Source organism: Lactuca saligna, chromosome 5, assembly GCF_052625555.1.
Source record: "Lactuca saligna cultivar CGN05327 chromosome 5, ASM5262555v1, whole genome shotgun sequence".
NCBI lineage: Eukaryota > Viridiplantae > Streptophyta > Magnoliopsida > Asterales > Asteraceae > Lactuca > Lactuca saligna.
The window spans coordinates 165213714-165227204 of NC_136421.1; the positions used below are offsets into that span (position 1 = coordinate 165213714).

Below are 13491 nucleotides of genomic sequence, written 5' to 3' on the forward strand. Positions count from 1 at the left end.
AATCAGAGTAATCTTTTAAAGAAAACAGTTGCGGAATTTGTTCCCAAAATATGATAAACATTTATCAAAGCATTTCTTTAAAGAAATGTATTTTCATTATATAATAAAATCTCGGGATGTCTTGTTACGATACAGACACATAAGCATAAACAGAACTTACATTATTTACACTAAAGATTTTACATCTCCTTTAATCTCTCCATGAAATATATCTCCGTATCAATACATGTGATACAAAGGAAACTGAGTGGGTCAGGCTTGGGAGCCTGGTGAGCATATAGGGTTTTCATCCCATAATGTTATATCATATATCTATAAATATAAAGCATTCAAACTTGTACAATTTCACCATATAAAGGCAACTTTTATCCCACCCCATCGATCCTCACAATGACACGATCTAAACTCTCGTATCTAAAATTTTCCTCTTTACCCGATCCCTACTCACGAATCTAAAACTATCCTCTTCACCCGATCCATACTCATGGATCTAAAACTAACCTTTTCACATGATCCATACTCACGGATCTAAAACTAACCATTTCCCCTGATCCATACTAACGGATCTAAAACTACCTGATCCATACTCATGAATCTTTAACTAACCTCCTGATCTGATCCATACTCCCAGATCAATAATTGTACCCAATCCATACTCCCGGAATAGGGACAATTAACTATACCTTAATCCTGATCTGATCCATACTCTCGGATCAATAACGGTGCCCAATCCATACTCCCGGACTAGGGACAATTAACTTAGTCTTAATCCATACTCCCGGACTAATAACAAGTTTTATCTCTTTACCTGATCCATACTTCCGGATCTAAAACTAACCTCTTGGTCTAATCCATACTCACGGATCTAAAACTAGCCTCTTGATCTGATCCCTACTCACGGATCTAAAACTAACCTCTTGATCTCATTATCCAACTCATTCTTTTATCACACACCAACTATCTCATCTACCCATGTTCTACCCAACATATTTTTAGATATAAAATACATATATAGTTTAACTCATTTAAAAACTATATAAAACATCCACTCCACACTCATCTCAAATAAACAACAATATATAAACACATAGCACGTATTTTATAACAAATACTTCATATTTATGTGTTAGAAAAAGTAACCACACACTCACTTGATCAGAAGATGATCGGGCAACGCCTCGTCTCTTAAAATAATCTTTTGCGATGAAACCGGGATGTTTTCCTCCAATACCGGGCTTCACGCGGGCAGAGCTTCGGATCATGAATCTTTCTTCTCGGGATCTTTGGGCTTCGGGACTAGCTTCGGGTATCGGGAATGATACCGGGGCTTTTGGGGGGGGGGGATTAAAATAGGGCTTAGAGAGAGTATCAGGAGTGGTAGAGTAAGTGATGAGCAACCTAAATCGGCCGACCCTTGAATTCTATTTATAGGGAAAAATGCTAAACTCACCTCGTGAGTTTTTAATTCTCACATCGTGAGTTTCTAATATTCACCTCGTGAGCTTGATACGTCATTGCATTCGTCATGGCCACTGGCCCTGGAAGACGTCCATCATCTGCTCACCTCGTGAGCCACTTAATGCTCACCTCGTGAGCTCTGATAGGGGTGGAAGTTCGTGCCCTGAACTTCAGAAATTCATATCTTTCACATACAAGTTGCGTTTTCGACGTTCATTATATCCACGCATAGGTAAAAACAAGATCTACAACTTTCATTTAGACTTCCTCGGCTAATTTTGACTTTCATTTTAATATATTATTAATATATTATATTTAGTAGGCCGGGACAGGAAAACTCCGTTCAAAATTCATAACTCCTTCATCTGAACTCCGTTTTCGTATGTCTTTTTATCACTGCACTACCGTTGATGAGATCTTCGATTCACGTTTAGATTGTTTTGGCTAAAAACCGCTCGATCTCAAATCGAGTATTCGGGTTGCATACCGCTAAGTCGAAAGTTAGAAAAATCATAACTTCCTCATACGAAGTCAGATTTGGGCATTCTTTTTATACACGCTTTTGGTTTAACATATTCTATCGCTAAGGCCAAATATCTCTCTAACGTAAATTCACTATTTATGTCACGCTGTGTCGTGCTGGTTCTGTCGCGAAACTTCAACAGGTCATAACTTCTTCGTTATAACTCGGATTTCGGCGTTATTTATATGCACGGAAACCTTGTGACATATACTTTAACAAATTTAAGATTAATCCTTCTAAATAATATTCCATCAAAAAGTCATTTTTGATGTTTATCGTCTCTAATTGACTAGCCCTGATCTACGGGCATTACATTATCTGGGTAGTATGTTATGTGTATGGTAGGGATTACTTTCCCTGAAAGTGGTCCTTAGGACCCAAGGGTAGGTCAGTACCCGGATATGGCTGACTGTATGCTTATATCTGTTGATTGTATGCTAGTAGTAGGGGGTGAAATAGTCCCCAGTTATCGGTTGAAAGATACCGATGTTGATTATCGGTTAAAAGATACCGATGATGGTTACCGATTGAAAGATACCGATGAAGGTTACCGGTTGATAGATACCAATGAAGGTTACCTGTTGAAAGATACCGACGATATTGTATGGTATGTGGTATGATGGGGGAACTCACTAAGCTTCGTGCTTACAGTTTACAGTTTTGGTTTCAGGTACCTCTTCGTCGAAGGGGAAGGAGCTGACCATGTAGCAGCGCATCACACACAAACACATGTTTCCGCAAGAAGTTTTTGGGACTGTACTCTGATTTTCAATATTTATGATGTTATGGTTTGAAATACAACATTATGATTTTGTAATGGATGTTTTATTGACAATGTTTTGGTAAAATGTTTGTTAAATGTGTTAATTCAAAAATGAAATTTTTGGCCTTGAAAATAGGGTTGTTACATAAGGTCTTAATGGATTAAGACCAAGAAATAAGAACTTTATGGACGTCTAAAGTGATAAAGTTCATGACTTTATGCATCCTAGGCATGTTAGGTCTCTGGATCTGAGGTTTGGGCTTAATTGCTTAAGCCATTAAGCACTTAATAAGGTTTTGTCAAGAGATGGAGTACGCCCAGCGTAAATCCAGTATGCCCAGCGTACTAGGTCAACCACCGCAATGGTGGTCAACATCTGGTCGCGTACGCCCAGCGTACCAGAGGAGTACACCTCACGTACGTCCTCTGTTGGGCCATTGACAATTGGGCTTTGGGTTTTGGGCTGTTTATGGACTAAAGGGATTTGGGCCTTTGTTGGACTTAATAAATAAGATGTTATGGGCCAATTAGTGGTAGTGGATCATGGATTTAGGCCCGATAAGGAGATTGGGCCCAATTTAGTAAATTAGGCCAATAGTGGACTTATGTATATGGCCCTTCATGATAAGGACTGGGTGTGGGACTTTGGCCCAGTAAAAGGAATGGGTTTAACAAGTTTCTAAAGACACTTGGTCAAGGGGGTAATGTTGGGTATTAACCTACTATTTATTATTATGTGACAATTTGGGATTCCTGGTGAGATCGTAGTCAGAGACTTGCAGTATTTCCGCACTAATTGCGAGGTGAGTTATCCTCACTATACTAAGGGGTTTAAGGCACCAAGGCCAGTGTGACATCCCCATTTTCACGGCCAGAAAAGACCGATTTTGTTTATGCTTTGTTTGAAAATCAGAGTGACATTTTAAATAAAAGTGTTGCAGAATTTGTCCCAAAACAAAATATGATAAAGATTTATCAAAAGCATTTCCAAGGAAATGTATTTCATTAAAAGACTTGGGATGTCATGTTCGATACAGATCAAAAGCATAAACAATACAATATAAGCCTTACTACATTATTTCGTATCTACAGGCCTATATCCGTAAGCCCTCATCCAAAACATCACATCTATGCTCATGCGCCACTACCTGTAATACAAGAAATTGAGTGGGTCGGGCTGGGGAGCCTAGTGAGCACATAGGGTTTTCAACCCACAATAAATAAGTTTATTAATTTCATCAACCAACAATAACCCGATTATCCATTCCCGTTATCCTAACTTTATGTCCCTAAACACCTATCATAAGGGACCTAGCCTAAGAATCATCATCCGGATGGACACTACTACTAAGGGGATTCCATAGCAATAAATGTCCTAAAGGCAACCATGTGGGGGATGGAGTACACCGGTGAACACATCGTTCACAAACACCTACAGGTTGTGAGCCTGCTAGCGTTCCACTGGACTGTCTAGAAGAGTCCGTGGTCGTCATCCATACTTCGCTAGATGACAGAATCAACAACATCAACATCGAGGCCTCTCATCATTTTATCATACATCACCTATTACATCTACCAATGTTTTACCCCAACATTTTCGTAGATATAAAATACATATATACAATTTAAATCATTGAAAACATGTATAAAAACGTTCATCCATCATAGATAGCAAGTATTCAGATAATATGCACACATAGCATGTAATTTATATAAAATACTTCATATCTATGTGTAAGCTGAAAGTAACTATGCACTTACCTGAAAGGTGGTGACTCAACACTTGGACAGCGCTTCGATACTCTCAAAACCATTTTCCTTCGATAAAACCTAGTTTCAATACCACTAAGGTTTAGTCTAACGATAACCGCGACAAATTAATACTCTGACTGTTATTATTATCATATAAGTGTTAAATAACACTCAATATAACATAATAATAGCCCAAAGAATTATTTCAAGGACCTAATAACATTCCTATAATTATTTGAAAGCTATATTAAAAATTGCGTAAGCGTAGCTCACTTACAGCGGATTTTAAAGAAAACCAGGCTTTATTTGGAGCAGTATTTCGAAACCGAAAGACACTTTTTCTCGGGACTCCGGGAGCCTCGAGGCTTCCTTCGGGAGCTAGGGGGTTTATCAAGGGTTTAGGGGACTCAGAAGGGGCTAGAGAGAGAAAGTTCTTAGAGAGAGAGAGTGGAATTTGGAGTGAAAAATGAGGCTGCCCTCGGCCCCCTTTTATAGCCTGTGAGGCCTCGGTACGCTGGGCGTACCTCGGACCTATACGGGGCGTAGTTATTGGATAAGGTTGCCAACGAGCCTCCAGCTGTCTTACACTCGGAGCATATCAGAGCGAGGGTACGCGGGGCGTACAAACTTCGGACGTTGGGCGTAATGCGAGGCGACGTGTCCTTCATCCGAAGCGAGCCGTGATCAGCAAGTGACGGTCAGGATTGAGCCACGTCATCGATCGAGCAACAGATTTTGCAAATTGTATTCTCAACTTCTAAAAATCATAACTTTCGCATACGAGCTCCGTTTTCGAAGTTATTTATATTCACGCGAAGGTGGGAACATACTCTACAACTTTCGTTTAGAATATGTTGGCTAATTTTGACTCTATTTTAAAAGTTATATTATTAACAGGCCGGGACAGGATTGGTCCGTTAAATTCTCGTAACTTCTTCATCCGACGTCCGTTTTCGCCCATCTTTTTCTTGTTACGCTACTCTTAATGAGATCTTCGATTCTCGTTGAGGTCGTGTTGGCTAAAAACCGCTCGTTCTAATATTCGAATTTCGGGTTGTACACTGCTAATTCGAAACTTCGAAAAATCCGAGAGCATTACAGCCGGCCCATTGGATATGATATCCTGGTAGTTGGTATTATGTTGAGTATAAGTTAGTTATGCATGCTAGTTTGATAGGCTAGATGGTAGGTCTGTAGGACTACCTGTGATATTCTCTGTTTATCTGTATGTGTACTTATCTGTTATATATCGACATATTATGTGGGATGGGTTGAGGTGATACTGCTCCATGTGGTAACCAACAAACCCGAGAGCATTCCAGATAGGAGCTGAAAGGAGACTCGTACTGTGGGCTCGATGGCAAGTCAGATGTGAGTTGTGAGCTCGTAAGGCAATCCAGACTCACATTGTGGGCCCAAAGGGTAATCCAGTCTATAAAACTGTAGACCCACTACATGTTGTTATTGGTATTTGTTTTATGTGCAATGTATCGGTATTTTGGGGGAACCCACTAAGCTTTCGGGCTTACAATTTCAGTTTATTATTTCAGGTACATCAGGGGATCGCAGCAAGGAGAAGGCATCATCGTACAACTCCTCATGTTTCTTTATGTTTATGGGAAAACTCTGATGTTTTACATTTTGAAAACAAAGTTGTAATGATTTAAATGGTTTGAAATGTTTTTTTAAAAGTTCAAATTTGGCTTGTAATTTTTTGATGTTACAGCAAGAAACGAAAGGGAACCCACCAACAAGAACCCTTATCCCTTTCCTTTGCCCGTCCCCTTCCTCGATGTCCCTCCTCCACCCGTCACCACTGCACCTTCGGCCACCTGCAACTCATCATCATCGAAGTTCAGATCTAGATTTTGGTTTCGAAAACAAGATTAGCAACAATAAAAAATATGGATTCAAGGACTCCGGTGACTTTTTGGGATTCAATTTTTGAAACCATGTAGCAACCTTCTTAGATCTATCGGGGATGAGATTCATAGGAGCCATCTCGTCTTCCATCTCTTCTGTTTTTTAATGTGTATTATTTCTGCAAATATACAGTGGTCTCAATGTATATATTTTATGTGTTTTTATTTGTGGATTTTATGAATTCTGTTGTTTTGATTTGTTTTTGACACATAAATCAAACAATTACCTGTTGGGTTTGAATGTATTTTATTTATGGGTTTGAATATATTTGATGTATGGATTTAATGTATTTCTAGGATTTTTGTAGATTTTATTATTTTGCTTTTTTTCCCCTTCTAGATTTGGTATCAATGTTACTAGGAGATACTTTGAGTATTTTTTTTTCCTGGTGGGGATAAGGTATATCTTGTTGGTCTAAAATTTTGATGTGAGATGGTGCTCGAGGAAAGGAAGAGATGAATTCTCCAATTTCATAAAATTAATATTAAAAATACTTGGCCTATGTTAATATTAGTAAATTATAAATAATAAATTAAAAATGAAAATTTTAAAGGTAAAATAGTATTTTTAAGTCTCGTAAGATCAAGAGCACAAAAACAAATTAAAAAAAAAAAAAAAAAACAAAAACAAAAACGTCTATGGATAAACATAGAAATAACCCCTGACCATAGGGACCATTTTTGTAATTTACTCTTAATCTTAATTTATTATTAAAAAACAAGATAAAAGTAAAAATCAAAACGTCGCCTGAGAGATTCGAACTCTCGCGGGGAAACCCCATGAACTTAGCAGGCACACGCCTTAACCACTCGGCCAAAGCGACTTTATTGACTGTAATCCAAAGATAAACTTACTAATATCGAAGTAGATCTCAACGATTAACCTTTTGTTGATTTTAACAATTTTGACTTCTGCCTTTGTTGCTCTGTAAGTCTCTTGCTCTCTAAACTCAAACCAAATTGGAACCTTATTCTGAAATTTTACAACTAATTAATGGACCTGAATATATATATATATATCTATATCTAGTTATCTACTACAGTTTTCTGCAAAAACTAGTTTACAACAAAAATAAACATAGGTAAATAAACTATATAGTTTTATTCTAATAATTATATCAAATTAGTTATTTTCCTTTAAGGTCTTTTTTCCTCATCATTTTATGTCGTTGGTTTATGATTATTTATTAATGTTGTCATTTTATTAAAGTTAAACTAAGTTGTCATAACAGCTATACGATTTCTTTTTTTGAATACGTATTTACAACTAATTAATGGACTTGATATGTAACTTTCCAGAACTCCAGGGTTACAACTTGAAAGAAAAGAAAAACAAAATGGAGATGCGGGGTATCGATCCCCGTACCTCTCGCATGCTAAGCGAGCGCTCTACCATCTGAGCTACATCCCCTTTTGCTATTTTTTATTAATATATCAATATATAGTGTATTAACGTATTCATGTAACACTATATAATTTTGTTTGGGATGTTTTTAAAACTGTATCAGTTAAAACCACTTTATTAGATAACATAACATAAAAAAACAAAACCTGAAAAACGACGAGTGCAGTATGTTAAGAATAACTAAGTATCATTTTGTATATTATCATATTTCATGAGTAAGTCTAACATAATTATCAAACTCGTTATTCATTTTATTTAAAAGGGAATTGCGATTTAAAAGAAACAATAGTCATCAACGCACATTTTTTTTGTCTATAAAAATGATTGTTAATGTGATAGTAGTGATAGATACAATACGTGTCACGTGCGATGCTCTTTATGTGTAGATTAATGAAAAAACTATGATATTGTATAATGAAATATAAAATTGAATATACTAAAAAAACAAACACAATCAATATTGGAAATACAATTGTTATATCACAAGTTAAAAATTAAGGTATTGTAAGAAATATACATCAATACATAAATATAACATAAAAACTATAAAAATGCAATCATTAATCATAAATTTGCAAACAGTTATATTTATATAATATCTGATGTTTGTTTATATATCATTGTTATTTTCATTTTATATCTAAAATGGTTTTAAACCATCAACAATATTCATTAACTCAAATGTTAGTGAAAAAAATCATCATCATACATGATAATATCATTGTTTTATTTAAAATATCAAAGTAAGGTAATGAAAAAAAAATGACATATATGAACACAATATAAATTATAACAAAATATGCTAATCAGTGAATTTGTTCAGACAGTAAAGTAAAACTCTTAAATTATATAAAAATATAATGTTATACAATGTCTAAAATACAATTTTTTGTAATATGCTCAATACTTGACATGTCATATTCTTTTAGTTTTTTAAAGTATCACATAATAAAATTGATTGAAATACTTGTTATAAACATGTTAAAAGGATAAACTTAGAATATTTAAACTTTATATAATTTAGTTAAAATAAATAAAACCATGATATTTAATATGAAAAGTTATTCAAAATGTAGTAGTTATTTATGTAATTTGGCTATGAAAACACTAAAAGGTAAATCGTTTACCTACACTCTTAAAGTCTTAAAATAAAAAAAATAAATAAATAAAAAAAATTTTAAAAAAAAATCATTTCTAATAGGCAAGCTATTACTTTTACCAAAAAATTATATATCAGCTTAGGTTAGGATGTGTTTGGCAAAAACCGTATTTGGCACAAATGAAACATTTTCTTTCTCAATTTCCAAACAAACTAACATTTAGTAGTATAGAAACTAAAGATAAAGGAATTTCAAAGTCGTAGTATGGTGTTTTGAAATTGTACTACATGTATATAAAAGTATAATAACATGGCATACTGTACTACATGTATATAAAAGTATAATAACATGGCATACTTTACTTGAACCTTTTTATCAATGGATTTTTTTAATGTGGGCCATAAAGACACATATAAAAAATATTAATTAAAACATATATAAGAAATATTAATTATGAAAAATATTATCACAATTAAATTCAAAATACATTTATTATGGAGACTATTAATGTGTTTCATATTTAATTATGGTAATATTATAATTAATGTGTTTTACATTTAATTAATGAAAATATTTATCATTAATTAATGTTTCTGATATGTATCTTATGATACATATTAGAAAATCCTTTTTATCAATCATATAATGTATGGAAAGGATAAACACCTAAATACAATTATAAGAAATCAGCAACTAATTATCGAAATTGTTGTCTTGATTAGAATATCTCACAAAATTATGGAGGTAATCTTTTCCATACTTATTTTCCAATCATTATATTTTATACAATTTCAATTCCATAACCAATCTCTAATATTCCGAAAACTAGGTGAATATATTTTACTAGTTTATAACCCGTGGGAACCACGGTTACAATAAATAAATTTTCATAGTAAAAATTCATAAATTATTTATCAATTACTTTAAATAAATTATTAATTATAAGATATATCAAAATTTTAAAGTTATTATAACTTCAAATTTAAAATATAATTATAAAAAGTAAATTTGAATTTTGAAAGGTTGTCTAATATATCTCTTTAACATGTGGCATGATATTAATGAGAAATTGTATTAGCGTGACACATATCAAATGAAGATTAAAACTATTCATTTATTAGAATAGGGATATAATTTAAATTTGTACGAAAAGATAAACTCAATAATTTCCCAACATCAACATTTCATTCACTATGAAACAGTTAGTTTACATCAAACAAATACAAAAGAAACTCACTACATCAAACTCTCTTACACTCAAACGAAAAACCTAATAACAAGTTATTACATATCAAAAGCTCTGGAACGAAACCCTTACAGAAATCCTAATCTAGAGAGAAAGAGAGAACACTAAAATATCTAGAGAGCTTATGCAACTGAACACGATTAACACATTAAATACTCTCGAAGCAAGCAGCTCCATGGAGCACCCACACCCGAATAGGGTCCGCGTGTAAACCCGAAGATCACACCTGCACACTACATTTCACAATACACCCTATAGAATAGTAAAAAAATACAAACCTTACCTTTTCTTAATTAATGTTAAGTTTGAATAAAAGAATATATATTTCAACACCCCCCACAAACTAAACATTAATTATATTAAATTAATTACTTATTCATTAATAAGACCAAGTCGACTAGAGAAAAACTCATGTTGACTAACACCCAAAGCTTTAGTCAAAATATCTGTAGTTTGATTTGACGACTCAATCTTATTTATTTTGAAATTACCTTTTTCAATTTTTTTCACGAATAAAATGAAGATCAACTTCAAAATGTTTAGTTTTTTCATGAAACACAAGGTTCAAAGCCAGCTTAATAGCAAATTCATTGTCATGAAAAACATTCACAGGAGTTAAACCTGTTATTCCAAAATCAAATATCAATTTCAAGATCCACAAAACTTCACAAGCCACAGTTCCTAGAGCCCTATATTCAGATTCAGTTGAAGAACGAGAAACAGTACTTTGTTTCTTGCTTTTCTAGGATACAAGAGATCCTCCAAAATATATTAGAAAACCAGTAATTGATCTACGACTAAACAAGCATTTTGCCCAATCTGCATCTACAAAAACTTTAAGATCTAGACAATTAGTTTTTGTTATATGAATGCCCTTTCCTGGACAATCTTTTAGATACCTTAAGAGTCTAAAAGCAATATTGAGATGAGATTTATAAGGTTTATGCATGTACTGACTCAAAATTTGAACATCATAAGAGATGTCTGGTCTAGTCATAATTAGATATATTAATTTGCCAATTAACTTTTGAAACTCAGTTATATTAACAATATAATCAGAACTATTTAAATCAGACTCTCTTTTAATAACTAAATTTGCTTCAAGAGGAGTTTTAATTGGTTTATAAGAAAGCACTCCAAAATCATTTAATAATTCCAAACAATATTTTCTTTGATTTAGACACAATCCTTTTTCAGTTTTAATAACTTCAATTCCTAAAAAATATTTTAGCTCTCATAAATCTTTTATAAAAAATTGTGACTTCAAAAAAACTTTGACATTTTCCAACTCTGAAACACAATTTCCAGTAATGACAATATCATCTACATAAACCAGCAAAATTACAACTATGTTTTCATAATTTCTAACAAACAAGGAATAATCATTTATACTTTGTTTAAAACCAAAAGTTGAATCCAAGTGGATAAAAGCGTGAAGATAAAAGGTGCCGACAAGCGGATAAAGGTTGTCTAAAAACTTTGATCCCGAATCACTCTTAAAGTTAGATATCATTTTATTTTTGTTAAATTTGTTTATAGTTTCTTCTAATTTAAACATTAGGGGATAATTAAAAAAATTAAAAAAAAAAACAAACAAAAATCAGAAAATTAAAAATCCAAAAATAGTGTTATTTTTATTTCTTTTTCAGAAAATATGAAAAAAAAAATCCAAAAATATTGTGTGCTAAATTTTTTCTTTTAGTTTTGTTTTGTCTTGAAAAGTGATTTTAGGTATAGATAAAACTCATGGAGTTTGTGTCGAAGATTTCTGAGCCAAGGCTTCGTCCGTTAGCATTGAAGAATTCTCATTCGAAAGAGCAAGAAATGAAGATTATTCTTTCAAATTCAATCCTTCAACCCCAAAAGCAAGGTGAAGCCGAAATTGAAGATTATGTGAAAGATTGCATTGAAGCCTCCTCAATCAATTTGCCGCTATATTAAACCTGCTGAAGTGATCCAGAAGATTATTTCTCTCTGAAGATTCTCAAGCTGAAAGCACCAATTTTCAAGAATCCGTACGTCAAGCCTCTTCACCCAATGTGCGTTCAATGCCAAATTCTGAAAAAAAAAACCTCAAGTGCTCAAGATGAAGTCATTCATTAAAGATTCATATGTTCATCCTGATGATGTGAAGAAATCGAAGGTTAAAGCTGAATCTAAGCTCCCATTGAAGATTGACAAGAAGAGCCAGCTACTTTTTAGGGGGAGCTTGTTGGGTCGATTAAGAAAAAAAAGTTATAAACCAAGGGGGAGACTGTTGGGTCAAAAATATGGTTTATACTTTACTTTTCTAGAAAAATGTATTTTTGTGTCTTGGACCGTAAACAACTTGGTGATTACGGCCGTAAACCCATTTACGGCCCATGTGCACCAAGCCCATATTCCCGTGTATATATATATATGTGTTAGTGGTGAGGAGTAGAGATTGATGAACGAGAGAAGAGAGTTTACGGCCTAGAGAGGAGAGAAACGTGTGTGTGTGAATCTTTTGTATCCGGATCCTAATTCTAATCAATTCATACATAGATTCATATTATTCTTCTTCTCCTTCTATTCTATTTGATCTGACTTTATCCGTTTGATTGGGATTCCGCACCATCAAACGGATCTGATTGATACACAGACAAATTAGGGACTTACAAACACTCTCTCTGTGAACATGCGGGTGATCTCCGTCACTAACTCCCCCTCATGTCTCAAACTCAAAAATTCTTGAGCCAATCGTTCCCGCTCAACCCGTGGGATGTATAGGGCGTGAAACATATCCTTGAACTGCTCCCAAGTAATACCAGCTCTCTGCTCATCAGTGTACAACCCTGTCGTCAACCTCCACCGGTCCTTTGCCCCGAGCCTCAGCATGTTCAGGACACACCTGACCTTCTAGTCAGTAGGACATGAACACGTGAAGAAATAGCCTTCCACATCAGATAACCACCCCATGGTTCTAATCGAATCTTGGGTACCCTAGAATGTCGGGGGCTTCGTGTTATCAAAGTCCCCGTACTGGAAGGCCCGATTGGCTCCACCTCCTCCTGCCGCTGATACGGCCGAGGGAGCTGCAGTGGCAGCCGTATCTGCAAGGCCTGCATAACTCTCTTCGAAGTACTCAACCATAGCGGTCTTAATAGACCCAAACATCTCCGTCAGTTGTGCCTGGAACATAGCATCAACCTCATCATGCAGGATCTCCCGAATCCTGGCATCCAGCTCCTCCGTACCCATCTACATCATAGGCTCAGGTGTTGTTGGCCCCTCCTGGCCTCTGTCTCCTGATCCTGACTTTCAACTGGATCCAGTTACAAAGTGTCTCATCATCACCATT

The 13491-nt window shown here is 34.6% G+C and overlaps 2 non-coding genes across 2 annotated transcripts; both read right to left on the minus strand.

The window, feature by feature from the left end:
- Window positions 1-7160: 7160 nt before the first annotated feature.
- On the minus strand, window positions 7161-7242 carry TRNAS-GCU (transfer RNA serine (anticodon GCU)). The gene has a single exon. It is a non-coding gene; the product is annotated as a tRNA-Ser (tRNA).
- Window positions 7243-7756: 514 nt separating this feature from the next.
- On the minus strand, window positions 7757-7829 carry TRNAA-AGC (transfer RNA alanine (anticodon AGC)). Its single transcript has one exon. It is a non-coding gene; the product is annotated as a tRNA-Ala (tRNA).
- Window positions 7830-13491: the final 5662 nt, after the last annotated feature.